General features: G+C 45.3%; 1 pseudogene; it reads right to left on the reverse strand.

The window, feature by feature from the left end:
- Window positions 1-12,139: 12,139 nt before the first annotated feature.
- On the reverse strand, window positions 12,140-19,840 carry LOC103655889 (uncharacterized; annotated as a pseudogene).
- Between the last annotated feature and the right edge of the window lie 808 nt (window positions 19,841-20,648).

Consider the following 20,648-nt stretch of genomic DNA (forward strand, 5'->3'; position numbering starts at 1 on the left):
TAAAATTCATTACTATTTAATTTTTAATAGCAAGGGATTCTAGCCCCCTCAATCCTCTCCATTACCCTTGCTCCCAAACAAGGCCTAAAGAAAGCCTAACGAAATAAAGCCCAATAAGATGACTAAAACAACCATCCCTCCATCTTATTTACAGGGGTTATCTAGTTGTATAAACTACCCCTAGATACATATAGCTTATCCATTTAACTAGGGGAAAAATGGACCAACTCCTGGAATATCGATCTAATGGCCACACACTCTTCATAAAGTTGCTTCACCTCGATGCACCCTTCGCGATGATGCCACGTGCCGCCTCTAATTCATGTCGGAATTGCATCACCAGATTTTTAGGCCCAAACCCGGTGAAACCAGTGAATTGTAGTGTTGGATGGTTTAGAGGCTCAACCACCAAAACCTCCATGGGTAGCGTACTCTATATGCGTCCCCCACGTCCTGAACATGTGTCCCACTAGTCCGTGATTGCACCGATGACACGATCTGCTCCTCCACGTCCTCGCCTCCATTAGTGTTTATAGTTTTTTTGACAACATGGCTGGTTATGCAGCTTCTCCAGTCCCTCGGTCAAGAATCAATGCTTGTCCTTCGCCGGTCCCGGTCCATCAACACGAACCCACATGACCTTCACCTTCGCTATCGTCCACCGTCTCTAGAGTACACACCTACACAGCACAAGATGGGAGACATGTTGCACAACAACAAACTCATACTTTGGTTAGTCCATATACTCACACAAACCATACTCTTATTGACAATTTCTCATCACAAACACGAATCACACGGGACAAGTCAACCTTGTGTTCGCACTCACCTCGAGGGAAGGGTTCATACATGCATCTTAGAGACTCTTGACCATGCCCCTTTCAATGCCAAGAGATAACCATATCAACCCAAGATCTTCCCCAACCTAGCAAGGAATCAGTTATCCAGCTCACACTAATCCAAAGACACCTTTAGGTCTTCGTTCATCCCACCCCCGCCTTCGATTACAGAGCACCACAAGAGGCCATTCCTCCCACTTAGTATCAAACAAGACATCGACAGACACCTAGGCAATGAGGACCTTGGCATAAACACTAAGGAATAACTCCTACTCAAGAGCCTCTGCATGAGGAATGAACACCTTTAGAAACAAAAACTCCCTACAGGAAAAAACACATAGAAGTGAAGTCCATGCTAGGATTCAACGATTGATTAAGGAGGAGAAAGATCTATCTAACCCAAAGTCCATGCTAGGATTCAACGATTGCAAGGTCAGCAGTATGCTTCATAGCCTTCGCCGAGAGCAAGCATGCAACAAGACTTTGACGACAAACATGTGGTAGATTTAGCAACCCAACATGTTCTAGAATTTCAGCTTCATAGAAGAGAGGCACCCCCTCTTTGCAAGGTTGCATTCCACACCATGGTCGCACAACTACCGATTAGTCAACTGGCCCAAGTACAATGGCAACTCCGACCCCTCGCAATATATCATGAGTTATCATGTCACAGTGGCATCATCAGGGGTGATGGAAATGCCATGGAGAACTCCTTCATCATAGCCCTAGAAGGTCCAGTCTTGACTTGGTACATAAGGCTACAACCCCTGTCCATTGACTCCAAGAGGGCTCTTTGCAAAGAAGTTTTTTCTCAGTTTTCAAGGCTAGAAGCTAGATATCGACACCCTTGTAGAGTTATCCCATGTAAGTAGCAAGAAAAGGAGTGTATCCACAATTAGTACAAAAAATTCTTGCTGCTCAAGTCCTAGCTCTCTTCGATTGAGGACCATATTGCAATCCACTATGCCATTAATGTCCTTCACACTGGACACCTCTACAGTCATTGCACCAAAGTCCCTCCTAGCACACTTCAAGAGCTTTACCAACTCTTCAAAAAATATGAAAGATCAGAAGAGTTGCATTATAGGAAGCAGGAAGCACAATGGAGGCCGAATGAGACCCCACACACCAGTAACCGGCCTTGGGCCAAAAGCCAACAGCAACTAGATCACCAACAACAATAAGTCCACAAATAACAAGAATTAGGCACAGTTGGGTGAAGGCCCCCTTGCACTCAAGAAAAGCCTCAACAACCAGAAGGAAGGGGGAAGGTAGGTAAATGCCGAGGCAGTGGGAGAGGATTTGGCTAAGAGCGAAACCATATTGCGCTTCCACGGTGAAGACATCAGGCATTCAACCAATGAATTCCCTATCACAAAAGAGGCCAAGGAAAGAATGGTGAGATCTATCCCAGAAAGATTGCCACTCCCTCCACCACCACAAAACATGCTGCCCACACATAAACTCCCCCCTTTGCCTCCTAAAGACGAATATGGTTAACCCTAGCTGTCGATCCAAGGAATAATAAACATGATCTATAGAGGATCTAATGCAGACTTCGACAATAAAAGGTGGCAAAAAGGATACTATCAAAGGGTGAACCATGTCACATTCACTAGACTTGTTGTACAAACCAAATGGTTGCACATCCCACTAACATTGGATATAAGGGACGTAGATCATCGAAGTGCTCCACACACAGATGTCATGGTAATAAACTGCAACATAGCTGACTATGAGCTACATAAGCCCTCATGATAATGGAAGCCAGGTCAACAACATTTTCTAGCATGCCTTCAACTGCATGGGCATCAACCATAAATTATTGCAGCAGCCAACAATCCACTATAAGGATTTATGGGGAGGGCCACGCTCCACATAGGAAAATAACCTTTCCACTGTCCTTTCGCGTCGCTCCCAATTTGAGGATATAGTAGATTACCTTCCACATAGTAGACATGGTGTACCCCTACAACGCCATCCTAAGCAAGGGTTCAATCAATAAGATTGATGTCTACCATCCATGGAATTTACTTATGTATGGAAGTCCTCAATCCCACTGGTGCCATCACAATTTATGGAGACCAACAAGTGGCCTGTAATAAAGAAAAATACTTTGTCCCTGGTGAACGCAATGCACGTTGTTTGGCCAAGGAGGGCAAGGACCAACCTCGCCCTTATTAGTCAAAGGAGAAGAGGCTTCTGTAGAGCAACACAGAAGAGAAAAGGCTCCCTTAGACCCCGTAGTACCAAACAAAACAATAATAATAGGGGAATACCTCAACAGTCAGGATGAAAACAAGCTGCTAGCCTGCTTGGGAAAAATAAAGATATCTTCACATGATCCTCATTAGACCTCATTGGCATGAGTCATAGCATTACTGAACATAGCCTCAGCAGGAGCCCTTCAGTTAGGCCAAAAAACTAGAAACTTCGCAATATGTCAGATGAAAAGGCTAAGGCAGCAAAGGATGAAGCACAATGACTTCTAGAAGCATGATTTATCAAGCCAAATGATTACCCTACTTTCCTATCCAATTAGTTATGGTTAAAAAGAAAAACCACAAGTGGAGGATGTATATACACTTCACAAGCCTTAACAAGGCCTGCCTAAAGGATGACTTCCCATTGCTAAGGATAAACAAAATAGTCAATTATGCCACAGGATACAAAGTCATTTCCCTCCATGACTACTTCTCCAACTATCACCAGATATACATGAGGGAAGAGGACATGATCAAAATAAGTTTTATAACACCCATCGACACGTACTATTTTGTTGACATGCTCGAAGGCCTCAACAATGCAGGCTTGACATTTTCTAGGCTGACGAAGACCATCCTGGAAAGTTAGATCAACCACAACACCTTCACTTATGTCGATGACATAGTCGTCACCAGTAAAAAAAATACCTTGCGTGGAGCAAAGGACACCATCCTGGAAGGCTAAATTGCAGTGCTCAACAGATTTATCTCACATTTAGTTGAGTGCAATCTCCCTTTTCTAAAGACCTTGCGTGGATCAAAGGACTTCTTTTGGGGACTAGAGAAGGAGGCAAACTTTGATTTTCTTAGATTATATTTCATAGAATTCACAACTCTGGTTATCCTAGACCCTACAGCCACACTCCTACTCTATGTAGCAACCTCACATAGTGTTGTTAGTGTGGCCCTCTGGAAACACAAGGTTGACTTGTCCCTTGTGTTTCTGGTTGATGATGAGTGATTGTGAATGTGGGTAGTACTTTGGTGTAGTTGCTAGACTAACTAGACTATGAGATTATGTGTTGTGCAAAAATGTCTCTCAACTTGTGGTGTGCAGGTGTGGAGCACAGAGACGGTGGTCTACGGTGAAGGTGAAGGTCATGCAGATTCGAGCCAATGGATCGAGAGTGGCAAAGGATGAGTGATCCATGTGACTAATCGTGGTGGCTGACACCTGGGACACGCACCAACGCGAGGACGTGGCTGAGTGGATCGTGTCACCGACGCGATCGAGGACTAGCGGGACACGTGACTAGGACGTGGGGGACATGTATGGAGTACGCTACTCACGATGGTTTTGTGGTTGGGCCTAAAAACAACCCAGCACTACAGATGGTAGGTTTCATCGAGTTTGAGCCTCAAAACTTGGCGGTGCTGTTCTGACAAGAATCAGAGGTGGCACATGGCGTCATCGCGAAGGGTGCATCGAGGTAAAGCAACTTCGTGTGCAGCGTGTGGCCGTCAGATGCATATTCCAGGAGTTGGTCCATTTTGCCCCCAGTTAACTGGATAAGCTCTTTATATCTAGGGGTAATTTCGATTAGCGAAATAACTCTATATAAATACGAGGGAGGGCTGTTGTGTACAACCATCTCTTTGGTTATCTTTCATTAGGTTCTTGTTTAGAAAAACTTAGTTTCTTTCTATAGGTTGCATAGTTTAGCCCGAGATCCACAGATGATTTGTAACTCCACATCTATGAACCTATGATTTTGTGAGGAAGGGTGGCAATAACCATCAGCGGTCTAGCGTTCATCAAATCATGTGCTCAGTTTGTGGTTGGTGCAATTTTTTTTGATTTTATCTCCACTCTTGATTCCTCTCTTCTCTCTTTAGTTTTTGAGAGAACCTTTGATCTCTTGAGTTGTTGTTTGTATTGGAGATTGACTTGCAGTGAATATCAGTCTCTAGACCACTCCAAATATCAGGTTTGAGTAGTTTTTGGTTGTGATCCAATATCACCTCATTTTGAATTCATTTGAGAAAACCCCAACAAAACCTCAATCAAAGCGAGATTTTGAATCTATTCATGCGATGTTGATTTGTTCTAGTTGAAACTTCACAAAACATCTTCTTTCTCTCTGCACGAATTGTTTGTGAAATTTGAGAGGATTATGTGCAGGTTTTGTGGTGAGTCACTGTCGCTCACCTGCGCAGCACTACCGCTGCCTAGCACTACCGACCATTAGAGCGGCACTACCGCTTCGTCTGTTCTATAGTTTTGCTTATGGTTTTCTACATATTGTTGTGTTTGTTTTGTTATAGTATTTTGTTGCAGTCAATCAACACTGTATTGATATGCACAATGTTCTACTGCTTTTCATTGTCCTGTGGGGTTTGTGTTGAAGTTGGGATCAAGTCACGATGCTCTCGAGTAGAGAAATTTTTAGTGGCTCCCATTCACCCCCTTTGGTCATCTCATCGGTCCTTCAATTGATTTTGGAGCTGGTTAAGGATCAATACATCCTAATCGGTTATTGATTGATTGAAGGTGACATGGAACGAGGTGTTGGCAAACCTCTATTCTTCAATGTGACAAATTACCCATACTGGAAGATTTGCATGTCTGCGTGTCTTTAGAGTATCAGCTATTAGGTATGGGAGATTTTCCTTGATGCTGCTTTCGAGGTTCATGGTGCTCGAATTATGCCTATGTAGATAGAGTTCTGTGATTTGAACAACAAAGCCAGAAAAGATTTGTTCTCATGTCTCTCGTTTGCTGAGTTTGAACGAGTTGTACATTGGGTATGACTAACAAGATCTAGTCCACCCTCGAGAAATTCCATGAGACCAATGATCACATAAAGACCAGACCCTTTGAGATGTACATGCGGGAGTATGAGAACTTTGTCCAGTTGGCTGTAGAGATGATCAACATCATGTTCTCTCGGTTCCAGTTAATAGTGAACAAGACGCGCGCAAACAAGGCACAACTGACCTATGATGATCATGAGAGAGCACTCAAGTTACTATATGCTCTAGATCGGAGGGTTGGGAGGTAAAGGTCTCAGTGATCATCAAGTCGCCCAATTATGAGACTCTCACCATGGATGAGCTGTTCAGTAAGCTCAAGTCCACTAAGATTGACCACCAGACTCGAGCCAAGATTGAGAACCTTCGTGCATCCACAATGGCCCTGGTCTCTGGAGGTGGTTCTTCTTCTAATCCTTCACCCGCTTTGTTTGCTTTATCTTTTTTGTTGACCATCATAGAGGAGTAGGTGGAGAGCCTTAAGGATGAGGAGCTGGTGCTTGTGGCCAGCAGGTTCACGTGGTTTCACAACAACCGCTAGAACATGTGGTGTGGCGAGTACAAGGATGGATGTTATAACTACGGTGACCCTGACCACTTCATCACTAGTTTCCCCAAGAATGGTAAGCCGGAGGCTAGACAGTGCGACCACCACTCTGGTCGACGCAAGGGAAAGTGCAAGTACACCACCAACGAGCACAAGTCCAAGGGGAGGTTCGACAAGGAGGCACTCAAGAAGAAGTACCTCTAGAAGGCCAAGTTGAAGGAGTGTGCCTTCCTCGCCTCCCTTAGCAACCTTGACCACGACTCCGGTGACTCATCTTCTTCCTCGAGCAACAAGGAGCTTGAGAGGCAGGTGTAACACCCAAAATCCAATTTTGGTAATTTATAGTAATTCTACCAAAAAGAAATAAATGAAAATGTGTTATAGTAAGAATTTTCCCTACCTCTGAAATTATTTTCTTGAAACTGAATAAATGGTAAATGTTAAATTATTGATTAACTAGAATTCAAATTTAAAACATACGAAGTTTCAATTTGTTTATTGAATAAACGAGCCTTACTAGAACATTTATTTGAATAAGAAAAATAACTAATATAAAAAATTACTTTGATATATTGTATCTCATGCTTGGTTTTTTTATTGTTGCATTTGAATTTAAATTAGAAGTTTGAAACTTATTTGAAATATGAAACATTAAAATGGGAAGGAAAGAAAATAGGAAACTAAAAGAAAAGAGAAAAGGGAAGACACATCCGATTTGGGCTCTCTAATTGCTTGGCTCATTTCTTGATCATGTCAGCCCACTTCACCAACGCAGGTGCACAGCCCATGTGCCCCTTCGTCTTTTTTTTTCTTTTCTTTATTAGTCCAGCCACAGATGAGATCGCTACGACATCACGCTTACATCAGCTAATGTGTCACTAACATGTGGGCCTCCTCGTCCGGTCTTCATCCTTCTCCTTCGAAACGGACTACGGCTGTCGCAAAACAGACTCGCGCCTAGGACTCTCACCACCCCGTTGGCCATCTCAGCTAGTCAGCTCTCATCCACTCACACGCTCGACCGCCCGCTAAGACAGTCGGGTGGGTCCTACCAGTCAGGATCCTCTCCTCTACCACCGGCCGATCTGATCAGAGGAACTGCAGTTCAGTTTCTCCTGCGATCTCCGTAACAAACTGGACCACCGCGGAAATCGCTAAGGATTGTTGGTAACTCGCATTCCCATAGGGACTCATCGAGCAGGGATATAAATACCGGGTACCTACACCCTCTCAGCCAGCAAGTGCATGCGATCTATACTTACGCCATAGCAGTGGCGGAGGACACGCCAAAATCATAGTATTGCTAATACAATGACAAAAAATTACAACACAATCTACATAACTACAAATGAATATGGAAAATACCTTATTCAAGAGTTATCGTGGTCAAATGCCATATAACGATTAAAATATGAAAAAGAGAAAAATGAGTTAATAATAACAAATTGAAGTAAAAGTTATTAAACTAGTGAAATAAGAATATACCTCTAATTGAGTCTAGTTCTAGGAAATCTAGACAACTGCATTTGCCCACTTTTCTTATTTTAAAATGTATTGTAAATTTTTTGAAGATCAAGTTAATTAAGCACACAATCAAGTCATTTAATCGACCATTGGTCATCTGTGTCGCATAATAAAAATCTATTCATTTTCAAAGAGGTATACTTTTTGGTAGTCTTTTTTCCCTTAGTTTTCGTTTCCAACCATGGTTGTTGTCTGGTGCTACTTGTTGGATCAATCCTGGGTCGTCATATGCATATCCCCTCCGCTTGGCGATGTTGTGTGAAAGGAACATCAGATCAAATTCCTTGCCCAATAAATTCAAAAAAATGCTGGTGACCCATGCAAAATAAACATATTGCCTAGTCGATAAATAAAATCTTCCTTGGATAATGATTAAGAAACTTTGCTCCAGCGAGGGTGAGAGGTCGTGACCTCAGCGACCATGAGGGCGAGGGAGCCTTGGCGCCAGCCAACGACGAGCTGGTCCCAACAAAGCCACGGAGGCTAGAGGCGGTCCTAGCCTCCTGGGACTCGAAGGATCGTAGAGGAGCATGAGGTGCTAGCAAGATGGTGGGCGGAGGCGCCATTCTGCAACCCTGTCGAAGGCCTATTGGTGAAGACTCAAAACTAGATGCGTTCAAGGATAGTTTTTTTTACTATTGGCTCCTTCATCTATTAGGATAAGGTATTGCTCAAGCAACACCAAGCCACGTTGGGCCCTCTGCCCCTATGCCATTGACCGAGCTCGCCGCCGTAACTGCTATAGCTGCTACGCGCCTACATTGCCAATTAATTCTAAGAGATATGATAGGGAGGATCGCGAGGATGTTGGGAACCTACACCTCGGTTAGCCAAGCGCTGCATAGACCTAGCTATGGAAGCACAATCGATCATCGGAGTGTGTCAAGTCATGGTGCCCGTCGCCGACCTATGTCATCGCTCCAAACGCCGGTAAGGTCCCCTGAGTCGCTTCGTCGTTCTCGCCTCACCGTTTTGCCCTTGTACACCCGAGGGATTAAGTAACGGAACACTAGACGCCCTTCACTTTGGCGAAGCCCCACCTCGGAAAACCACCCAACACCTCTAGGGAGCCGTCGTAAGGAAGGAAGAAGTACGAGTGACGTTGATCCCATAGTGGATGGCTGAGATTAGAACGTTTCTTACCCCTTCGCCATATTAGATACCTAGCGTTGATCTGTGATCCTGCGGCTCGTGTAGCGTACCAGTTAAGATAAAGAAAGAATCTAATATGCGCCCTCAGATCAAGATCCAATGACTCAGAGACAGCGCGATATACAACCGTGTCATTTTACTAAAGAACCCCTGTAGATCTGGTGAATCAGCTCGCACTACACCTACGTATAGAAAGTATTTAATTGAGGTCCTAACATTAATGGATTTAACCCTGAGCTTCCCTAAATTATTGTCCACCGTCCCAGGCTGCGGGAAAATAAATAAAAATGAGTTAGAAAATCAAGAAAATCCCTGGAAATTCTAATGTAAAAATAAACCAATAAATTATAAAATCCATAACTAATTCATTTTAACTCCAATTTTAGTGGTTCTCGAACCTAGGATTTAGTGGCGACATGTAGAATATTAATGTGTGGTTTATTTCCATCATTTGTGTAATGTTATTTTTATTTATTCTTTGTCTATCTGTATGTATTGTTACGATAGCAAGGCGAGGTTACGAGTAACCTGAAGCCCAATTGGAGAAGTACCTAGAGTTGCGCCCAAAAGGCAAATTATGTCCTGATCACTTTCTTTAAACTATTAATATTCTATTAATCACCGTGGCACTTTTAGGTTAAGTTGATGGGACCTTGGAGGCTATTTAGGCCCACGTATCAGCCTCTCTAGTGGGTAAATTGCCTGTTGTAATTGTGCTAGGGTTGATATTGTTCCATAATTACCCATTGTATAGTGTAATCTTGGAATGTAGCTGGTCATTAGGGGTATGAATGTATTTCAGCTCCAGTCCCCTTGTTATTCTATAAATACCGCTCATCCAACCCCCCGATGAGACACGCTTGACAAGACATCTTGATAGGTACCGAGTTATATTAGCTACTAGGGTGGCCCGATCTTCAAGGCAGTAGGTTGATAAATAGGATGGTTGGCTATAAAGGTAACGAAATAATAAGGTAAATTTGCTGAAGAAAAGTGGGTAACTGACTTTATACCTAATCAAGGTCGGAGAGACCAAGCGACGGGGAGAGAGAAACCTAAACTGTGTAGACTTTGACTCAATCTCCGAACGGGCGCAAAACCACAACTGGACCTAATCCACACAATGCAAGGCAGCCGTACTAGAACTCTGAAAGTCGCCTAGAGGGGGGTGAATAGGCAAACCTGAAATTTATAAACTTTAAGCACAACTACAAGACGTGGTTAGCGTTAGAAATATAATCGAGTCCGAAAGAGAGGGCAAAAACAAATCACAAGCAAATGAAAGTGGATGACACGGTGATTTGTTTTACCGAGGTTCGGTTCTTGCAAACCTACTCCCCGTTGAGGTGGTCACAAAGACCGGGTCTCTTTCAACCCTTTCCCTCTCTCAAATGAACACTTAGACCGAGTGAGCTTCTCTTCTCAATCAATTGGGACACTTAGTCCCCACAAGGACCACCACACAATTGGTGTCTCTTACTTTGATTACAAAGATATTAGGAACAAAAAATGGGGAAGAAAAAAAGTGATCCAAGCGCAAGAGCTCAAAAAAACACGACAAAACTCTCTTCTAGTCTCTATTGCCTTGAGTGGAATTGGGACTTGGAGAGATTTTGATTCACTCTAATTGTGTCTTGTATTGAATGCACTAGCTCTTGTATTGAATGTGTTGGCTGAAAACTTGGATGCCTTGAAGTGTGGTGGTTGAGGGGTATTTATAGCCCAACCACCAAAGTGGCCGTTGGGGAAGGCTGCTGTCGAAGGGCGCACCGAACAGTCCGGTGCGCCAGCCTCGTCACCCAACCGTTAGGGTTCGACCGTTGGAGCTCTGACATGTGGGGCCACCGGACAGTCCGGTGGTGCACCGGACAGTCACTGTTCATTGTCCGCTGCGCCATCTGAGCCTGCTCTAACTTCTGCGCACGCAGTCCGCGCACTGTAGCTCACTGTTCACCTTTTGCAGACGACCGTTGGCGCTGTAGCCATTACTCCGCTTGGCACACCGGACAGTCCGGTGAATTATAGCGGAGAGCTATTTCCAGAAACCCGAAGTTGAGCAGTTCGAGTGGATTCACCCTGGTGCACCGGACACTGTCCGGTGGTGCACCGGACAGTCCGGTGCGCCAGACCAGGACAGCCTTCGGTTTTCATTGCTCCTTTTATTTGAACCCTTTGTTATAACTTTGTTTTGGTTTGTTGTGAACCTTTGGCACCTGTGGAACATATATTCTAGAGCAAACTAGTTAGTCCAATAATTTGTGTTGGGCAATTCAACCATTAAAATCAATTAGGAAAAGGTTTTAGCCTATTTCCCTTTCAATCTCTCCCTTTTTGGTGATTGATGCCAACACAAACCAAAGCAAATATATAAGTGCAGAATTGAACTAGTTTGCATAAGGTAAGTGCAAAGGTTACTTGGAATTAAACCAATTTATACATTCATAGGATATGCATGGATTGTTTTATTTATTTTAACATTTTGGACCATGCTTGCACCACTTGTTTTGTTTTTGCAAATGTTTTGGAAATTCTTTTTCAAAGTCTTTTGCAAATAGTCAAAGGTATATGAATAAGATTTTGAGAAGCATTTTCAAGATTTGAAATTTTCTCCCCCTGTTTCAAATGCTTTTCTTTTGACTAAACAAAACTCCTCCTCAATGAAATTCTCCTCTTAGTGTTCAAGAGGGTTTTAGATATTAATTTTGAAAGAGGTCATACCAATTTGAAATTATATCAAAAATAAGATACCAATTTAAAAACTTTTTTAATACAAATTGAAAAGACTACATTTTTTGAAATTGGTGGTGGTGCGGTCCTTTTGCTTTGGGCTAATACTTTCTCCCCCTTTGGCATAAATCGCCAAAAACGGATACTTGTGAGTGAAATATAAGCCCTTTTCAAACTCTTTATCCCTTTGGCAAATAATGGATGAGTGAAGGATTATACCAAAGTTGGAGGGCAACACGGAGTGACGGCCCACTACAAAACAAACCCCCCTATAGCAACGTATACCTGGTAACATATAGTTATATGTGTTGGAAGTGATTAGGTTACAACACTTGTTATGCGTTGCAACCTACATCCGTTGAATTACAATGATACTAGCAGTGTTTAACATGCATTGCAAACCGTATGGGTAGAGTAAATACAATCATAGCAACATTTACCATGTGTTGCAGCCGTATGCGTAGAGTAACTAGAATGTTTGTAACATTTACATGCATTGCAAAACCGTATCTGTAGATTAATTTTGGTACTTAACCAATTTTGCAAATGTGCTTTTTTTATTTTTAACTAAAACATAGTAGTTGGGAATAAATTGCGCAAAAATGTGTAAAGTGAGGAATTGAACAACAATACAAAGTCTTTTAGACCACTTCATATCGTTTTATTTATTAAAATATTTATTTTATCTTGTTGTCACTGTGTTGCACTTATTAAAATGTTTGGCATTACTCTAGGTATTATATATATAGAGAGATTATGTTTATGTATTAGAAGCCTGGGCTCTCGGCTCTCTTTAATTAGAGAAATCCCTAACCATCTACCGGTCTACTGATTTGGCTCTGGTTGCTCATGGCCCGGCCATAAGATCAGATCAGGCATCGCGGCCAAAAAAACCCTAGGCTTTTGTTCCACGCGAGGCGCGAGCGCGACCGTGCCTACGAGTTCCATCGCTCCGAGCCGTCGGCGCCAGCCGATAGTGCCCTCGTCCGCCTCCCAGCCCGAATTTTTTGTATTTTGGCCATTTTTCGGAAAAAAACATGTTTGGACCCTAAAAAATTAAAATGCAATTAAAATTTTCTAGTGTCCAAACGTGTTTTTTCCGAAAAATGGCCAAAATACAAAAAATTCGGCCTCCAGCTTCGTCTGAACCTGCCCACGCTCAGGTGGAGCCACCACTGACCCGAGCTCCGCCTAGGCCGCCCACCTGCACTGGCAGACCAAGGTCATCTCCGCGGACGCCGAGCAGCCGAGCTCCTCCCACGGAGTCACGGGCCCACCCCCAGCCGAGGCATCGAGCTTCGCCCCGCCCCGCATGGGCACACCCCTGCACAGGCCGAGCCACCTCGCTCCTGTTCCTCGCCACGGTTCTAGTGGCGACGAGGCTGAGCGACGATTCCAGCGTCTCGATGTGTGACCCGAGTTCAACTCCTCTTTTGTCAATCTCGAGATCCTAGGTACTACGACACACAACTGCCTTCTCGTCGCGTGATGTGGGATGAATTTTGACCTGTAGGTTGAATGCATGCAGTGGATGAGTCAGATGGCGGTATAGATGGCCAGCCGTGCCGGGCTAATCGGGCCGGCCCTGGGCACGGCACGGCCCGTAGTGCCTGGGCACGGCACGACACGGTTGGTACCGGGCCCGTGCCGGCACGGCCCGACAGGTAGTGCCGTGCCTGGGCCGAGCGCCAGGCACGCTGGGCCGGCACAGGCACGACACGATTATGTCCCAGGCACGGTTAGGCATGGCTATAGGATACACAAATATCTTGTCCCCCCTCTCCTCTGGGCCCGCCTCGTCAGACACTCTCACTCTCTCGCCTCGCCCGTTGTCTCTCGCGATCTCGCCCTCGGTCTCTCCGTCTCCTGGCGATTTGGGGGCGATTCAGACTCCGCCACCGCCTCACCATCCGACTCCGCCGCTCCACCTCACGGTCCGACTCCGGTACGGTGCTCCACCGCTCCTCCTAAGTCCTCACCGTTGTCTCTCGCGGTCTCGCCCTCGGTCTCTCCGTCTCCTGGCGATTTGGGGGCGATTTGACTCCGCCGCCTCCTCACCGTCCGACTCCGCCGCTCCACCTCACGGTCCGACTCCGGTACGGTCCGACGAGGTTGAGACTTCCTAATCTAGTGCTTGTTCTTGTGATCTGTGCTTGAACCCCGAACCCTAATCTACTCTACTGCCTTCTTGCTCTGTGATTGTACCCGTGAGGGACCGATCTGGTGCTCCGGCTTTGGTAAGCTACTCTTGTGATCTGTTCTTGTGATCTATGTTTGTGATCTGTGTTTGAACCCTAAACCCTAATGTACTCTACTACCTTGTGTTCTGTGATTTTAGCCGCCCGTGAGGGACCGATCTGGTGCTCCGGCTCTGGTATGTTCTTAATCTGGTGCTTGTTCTTGTGATCTGTGTATCGTAACCGGTGCTTGTTCTTGTGATCTGTGTACCAACCCTAAACCCTAATCTACTATAATACCTTCTCTGATTGTAGCCGCCGTGAGGAACCGATCTGGGGCTCCGGGTTTGGTAAGTGCTTAATCCAGTGCTTGTATTTCTGATCTGTGTTGGTTCAAACCCTAATCTACTATACTTTACCTTGTGTTCTGTGAGTTGAGCCGCCCGTGAGGAACCGATCTGGTGCTCCGGCTCTGGTAAGTCCTTAATCCAGTGCTTGTATTTGTGATCTGTGTTGGTTCAAACCCTAATCTACTCTATTGTTCTGTGATTTTAGCCGTGAGGAACCGATCTGGTGCTCCGGCTCTGGTAAGTCCTTAATCCAGTGCTTGTATTTGTGATCTGTGTTGGTTCAAACCCTAATCTACTCTATTGTTCTGTGATTTTAGCCGTGAGGGACCGATCTGGTGCTCCGGCTTTGGTAAGTTCTTAATCTGGTGGCCTGTGCTCTGTGATCTGTGCTTGATGGCCGACGACGACAGCGTGCCTGCCCAAACTGGTGGCAGTGAGGCTGTTGTTCCTTCAACGGCGGCGGAGCCCATCAACATAGATCCTGACAATGTTGTGGCCGATGTTGAGGCAGACACACCTACTAGTTCTCGGGTAAGAAATAGAGCTTCCACATCTGATGTTTGGAATGACTTTGACAAAATATATAAGGTTGTTGATGGTGTGAGGGTGAGGTGTCAGGCTAAGTGCAAAGTTTGCAAGTGTGTTTTGTCTGCTAAATCTTCTGGTGGCACTGGTCATCTTAATAGGCATAGAACTGCATGCAAACTAAAGCATGGCAGAAATGCCTTTGCCCAGTCCCTGCTCCAGTTTAATCCTGATGGTAGTGCTAGATTGTGGGAGTACAATGCTGATGTTGCTAGGTCTGAGATGTGTCGTTTGATAAGTAGGCTTGATCTACCTATTTGCTTGGCTGAATCATCTGCTTTTGAAGAGTACATTAAAAAGGCTCATAATCCTAGATTTTCTGCTGTCTCTAGGCAAACAACCACTAGAGATATTAAAAAGTATTACAATGATTCACGTGCTAAGTGTCACACCCGGTTTTAGAAGGCAAACCGAATGCGAACCATGTACGTGCCAGGATCAGTTATTCACGTACACAGCAGTTACATAATATGGACATCATCACACAGTGCTCAAAATAGTATTAATAAGGGAAATAGTCGATTACATCATACGTCTGAGACGTCCATATAGGTCTTACAATAAATCAAAGTGCGGAAAAGAAACGTAGATAACCGCGGCCTTCACAGGCAGCCGACTGGGGGTTGCCGCTAACCCACACCTAGAACTCGTCGTAATCTTGGAACTCCTGGAAGTCTCCTTCCACAGCTTCATCTTCGCCTGAGCAGTGGTTGCAATGCTGACAACCTAGGGGGGGGGGGTTTGGTGTGTAGAGCAAGGGTGAGTACACATCAACATACTCAGCAAGTATCCTGTTTGGCTGTAGTGGACTAGCTTTATGTGGGGATAAGTCAAGCAGTTGCTTTTAGTTGGTCAGATTATTACTTACTAGTAGAAAGCCAAGTTTTAGCATGAACCCAAGTTATTAACCCAAATGTACTCCTTTCCAAACGGAAAGAGTACCACTTACCAGCACCATAATCATAACCAGAATCATCGATCTCATATCCACCTGTACCAAAGTATCTCTGATCAAGTACCACTAATCTCTGGAGCTCCCTTGGCCGCTCATAACCGTGAGCACGGCTGATATATCAGTTTTCAAACACTTTGCAGAGGTTGTGCACTTTACCCACAAGCCGTGATTCCCTCTCTGGCCCGGGCTTGCAAGACCCTTATTCACTCCCAAGGTGAATGGCCAGGGATTCACTACGAAGCCTTTACAAAGATTCCCCGGGGCTGTAGCCACCCGTTAGGTTTCCTAAATGCACCACACTCCTCCCCAAGGGGCGAACCCAAACTTGGCAGAGCGAGCCGCATACACCGAGCCCCATTGACGGCACGACGGCTAAGTGAACTACATCCCGGATCCTCTAATTATTCAGCTAAGGGCACCCCATTCCACCCTCATGGTTGCACTGTTTTCCCGGGCGGTCATCCATAGAACAGGTCCTTACGGAGAGGCACTCGAGAAACCGCTCGAGCCCCCTTGAAGACCACAAGTATCACATCATCATAAGAGAAGGGAAAACAGCGTATCATAGATAATCACATCATGTTCATTGATTAAAGTTGAGCAATAGCATAAAGCTAAACAGTAATAATCCAACCCAGATAGGTAAACAAGGACATGGATAACAAAACTAGTCAATCCTTAGGCATAAATGTGTAAAGCGGGGGGTGAATTAAATAATGAATAGGACAGAGATAGGTCAAAGGACACTTGCCTCCACCAAACGACTGCTGCTCAGGGGCTTCTCCTGCGGGTTCCTCGGGCTCTTCAACCGGATCGTTCTCTATGCGAGCGCAAACATACATACATCCACATATTTAATACAAAAGAACAGTACACCATACAAGGGAACAAGTAAAGCGAATATGCATCAAGTATGACATTTGACATTGCATTTGTTATGGTTAGAAAGAAACGGGAAAGGGTTTCGCAGGGGGTTAAATCTTATGCACTAACGATCAATTACAATTGGTTCTTAACAAAAGAATTCGGTTATATGCACTAGTGGGAACCTAATCATTTTAAGTTGATCAACATCGCACGAGATAAACAATTAACTACATGAATCAATTAGCATAACGGAATTTTAAATTAAGCTTCATATTTCAATAACGTTAACAAGGATTAGCCTACCTAAAATAAAATAGCTATGATCGCAGAAAGTAAATAAAATAAAATAAAGAAGAAAAATAATAAAAAAAACAGAGGGGGGGGGGGGGGCGGTTGAACCGGCCGGTTGGGCGGCGAGCTGGGCGGCGGGGCGGCTGAGCCGGCCCGGTTGAACCGGCGGCCAGGCGAGCGCGCGGCGGGGGGGGGGGGGGTCGGGCTGGCCAGGCGGCCGAGCCGGCCAAGCGGCCAGGCGAGCGCGCGGCCAAGGCGGCCAGGGGGCGCGCCGGCCAGGGCGGCCAGGCGACCAAGGGGCCGGGCGGGCGGACGGCTGGGCGGCCAGGGGGCGCGCCGGCGGGGGGCACGGCCGGGGGCTGGCCGAGCCGGCCAGGGCGCGGCCGGGCGGGGCGGGCCGAGCCGGCCATGGCGGCGGCCATGGCGCCGAGCGACAAGGGGAAAGGGGAGGGGGAAATGGGGAGGGAGGAGAGGGGGGGAGGGGGAGGGGGCTCACCGGCGACGGGGACGGGGCGGGGCGGCCGAGCGGGGCGGCCGAGCGGGGCGGCCGATCGGCGACGGGGAGGGGCGGCGCTAGGGCAGGGGGTAGGGGCGGCGGCGGCTTAGGGTGAGGGAGAGAAAATGAGAGAAAATGAGAGGGAGGGAGAAAGAATTGGGGAAAAAGGGGAGGTGGGGGGGCGGCATGGGCCAATTGGGCCCAAGGGGGGGGCGCCAGGGGCGGCTGGGCCGACCGGGGTCGGCCCACGGCGCGGGAGAGAGAGAAAAAGAGGAGAGAGAAAGAGAGAGAGAAAAGAGAAAGAAAAGATCTTCTCCTCATTTTCGAAATCCGATCTTTCTACATGAATGCATTTGCACTTTCAAAGCAATCGAAAGAAATGCAAGGTTCGGCATGGTGCATCAAACAACATAAAGTATTTAGGGTTTTCTTACACGGGAAATCCAAACCGAATCCCGCTAGAACTTTGGAAAAGGTCAAGGTTTAGCGAGGGCAAAAGAAAAAGAAAAGGTAACGCCCGAATTTGGCGAGTTAAGAAAAGAAAAAATTCAACTGCAAAATTCGGGGCGTTACACTAAGCTTCTTGAAACATTTACAAATTCTGTTTCTTCTGTTGCTGTGACATCTGATATATGGTCTGGGAATGCTAAAGAGGATTACTTGAGTGTTGTTGTACATTATGTTAATTCTGCATGGGAATTGGAAAAAAGGATAATAGGACTGGTATGTTGCTTTTGTCTGATGATCACTGGTATGTTGCTGAAAAAATCCTGGTATTCCTTGAACTATTTTATGACTCAACCTGTGTTCTATCTGGTGTCTACTATCCAACATCTTCATTGATGATGCATCATATAATTCAGATTGCTAAACATCTAAATTCATATGAACATGATAGATTGCTTGGAACTGTTGTCTTTCCTATGCAAACTAAGTTCCTTAAGTACTGGAGGGATATTCCACTTCTCTATTCATTTGCATTCATTCTTGATCCTAGAGCTAAATTGAGGGGCTTCAATAGAGTTCTATCTATTTTAGCTGGTGTCACACACCATGATTACTCTGGTTATTTAACTCTTGTAAGAGCACAATTAACTGAGGTATTTAACAAGTATGAAGCTAAGTTTGGTGCAGTGCCCTCAGTTAGACCCTCACAATCAACAAGGACTGGTAAGAAAAGGACTAACTGGGGTATGATATATGGTGATGATGATGATGATGATTTGTTTTCAACCCCAATTGGTGGAACATGTTCTTCTTCCAACCCCACTCCATCTGCTTCTCTCTCTAGACACACTTCAGCTAGTGCTTTGCTGCAAGCAGCAAGAAATTGTGCATCCCTTGGGGCTAGTTCTGAGTTATCAGCATATTTGGATAGTGATACTGTCCAGAAGTATGATGATGACTTTAATCTGTTGACATGGTGGCAGGATCACAAGCTGACCTACCCATCTCTTTCTATGTTGGCTAAGGATGTACTAACTGTGCCTGTCTCTACCATTTCATCAGAAAGTGCTTTCAGTCTCACTGGCAGGATTATCGAGGAGCGTCGACGTCGACTGACCTCGGAGATGGTCGAGATGCTGACCTGCATCAAGGACTGGGAGGAAGGGAATGCAAGGACCCAACACACTGTTGAGAACAAAGAACTTGAAGACTCATTCTCTGATCTATATCTTGATGATGAACAAGTTCCAGTTGACACTCCAGGGTCCTCTCATGCATCTCAATCTCAGACACCTACTGATCCACAACCACATGTCGAAGACTGATCTTCTTTAGCTAGTTTGATCATATTTCTGCTGATGTGCCTGTAACTAAACTGTACACTGTAAACAATGACTGTAAGAACACTAAATGAGCTGTGGGCTGTACTCTTTTTTCCTATCTAGGGTTTTCTCACAAGGGTGAGTTTTTACCTAGATAGGTTTTTAATGAGGCAGCCATTGCACTAAACAGCTCAGTATTAGGTATTTTAGTATGTTTAACTGTGTGTTTGTGAATTATATGTGGTTTTGTGTGTTTTTTGGTGTAGTGCCCGGGCCGGCCCTGGCACTATGGGCTGGCCGTGCCTGCCGTGCCGGCACGGCATGGCTAAGGACCCTTAGTGCCGTGCCTGGGCCTGGGTTCAGGCACTAGTGCCGGGCCGGCACGGCACGGTTAATAATCGTGCTAAACGGGCCGTGCCCTAACCGTGCCGTGCCTGGCCGTGCCAGTGCCGTGCCGGGCCGGGCCGCCCGTTTGGCCATCTATAGATGGCGGAGGAGACGGTGTGCAAGAGCTGCCTGTTTATGTGGCCGCAGTGGATCTCGCATGTAAGTCTAGTCCATTTGCTCAGTATATTTCGATCATGGAACTCTATCCTAGTCCATTTGATGTGGGAAGTTACCTTCATATGTGATAATGTGAATTCTAGGCCATACCCAACGAACCTAAATAGATTGAAAAAGATAATATGTTTTCGGAATAAAAAGAATACACGACAACGAAGGGACCTTGCTAAATTCTCACCTTTGTCTATTTCAAAGCAGACAACAAAATAGAAATAGAGGAAAAATAATTGCCTAGATTTGGCACATCATTCAATGATAATCATAAGCACAACATTTTTTCTTTTGGATGGCAAGATAGTGTGTTGATCTTGTGTGATGTGCTATTAATTAATCCTGGACTTGATGGTTGCCATCTCTGAATGCCTTCAAGTTCTGAAGAGTTCCTGGAACTTATCAAGAGTGCACTTCTTGCAGCCCTAGATGGTATGGAATTCTGATCATTCTGAACTTCCTGAATATTATGGTTCGTTTAATAATTGTGTTATTTATGAGTTTAGTTTGATCCTTTCTTGTTTGGGTTTTCACCATGCAACAACTCTTGTTCCAGGCTCCCTATTTGGGCTTATGACATTCAACCACAAGATTGGGTTCTCATCTATTTTTTTGTGATGTGCATATATGTGCTAGGCATACTGCTTGAACACCTGCTCCTTACTTCCATATACACTCAGGCCCCGTTTGTTTCCTTTCATTTCGAGGAATTGGAATCTTACTAATGGAATAAGCTAGTTTTTTAGAATATGGCATTCCACCACTTTCCAAAGTTATCATATAAGCCTACCTCAAATTC

Source organism: Zea mays, chromosome 4 (genome assembly GCF_902167145.1).
Source record: "Zea mays cultivar B73 chromosome 4, Zm-B73-REFERENCE-NAM-5.0, whole genome shotgun sequence".
NCBI lineage: Eukaryota > Viridiplantae > Streptophyta > Magnoliopsida > Poales > Poaceae > Zea > Zea mays.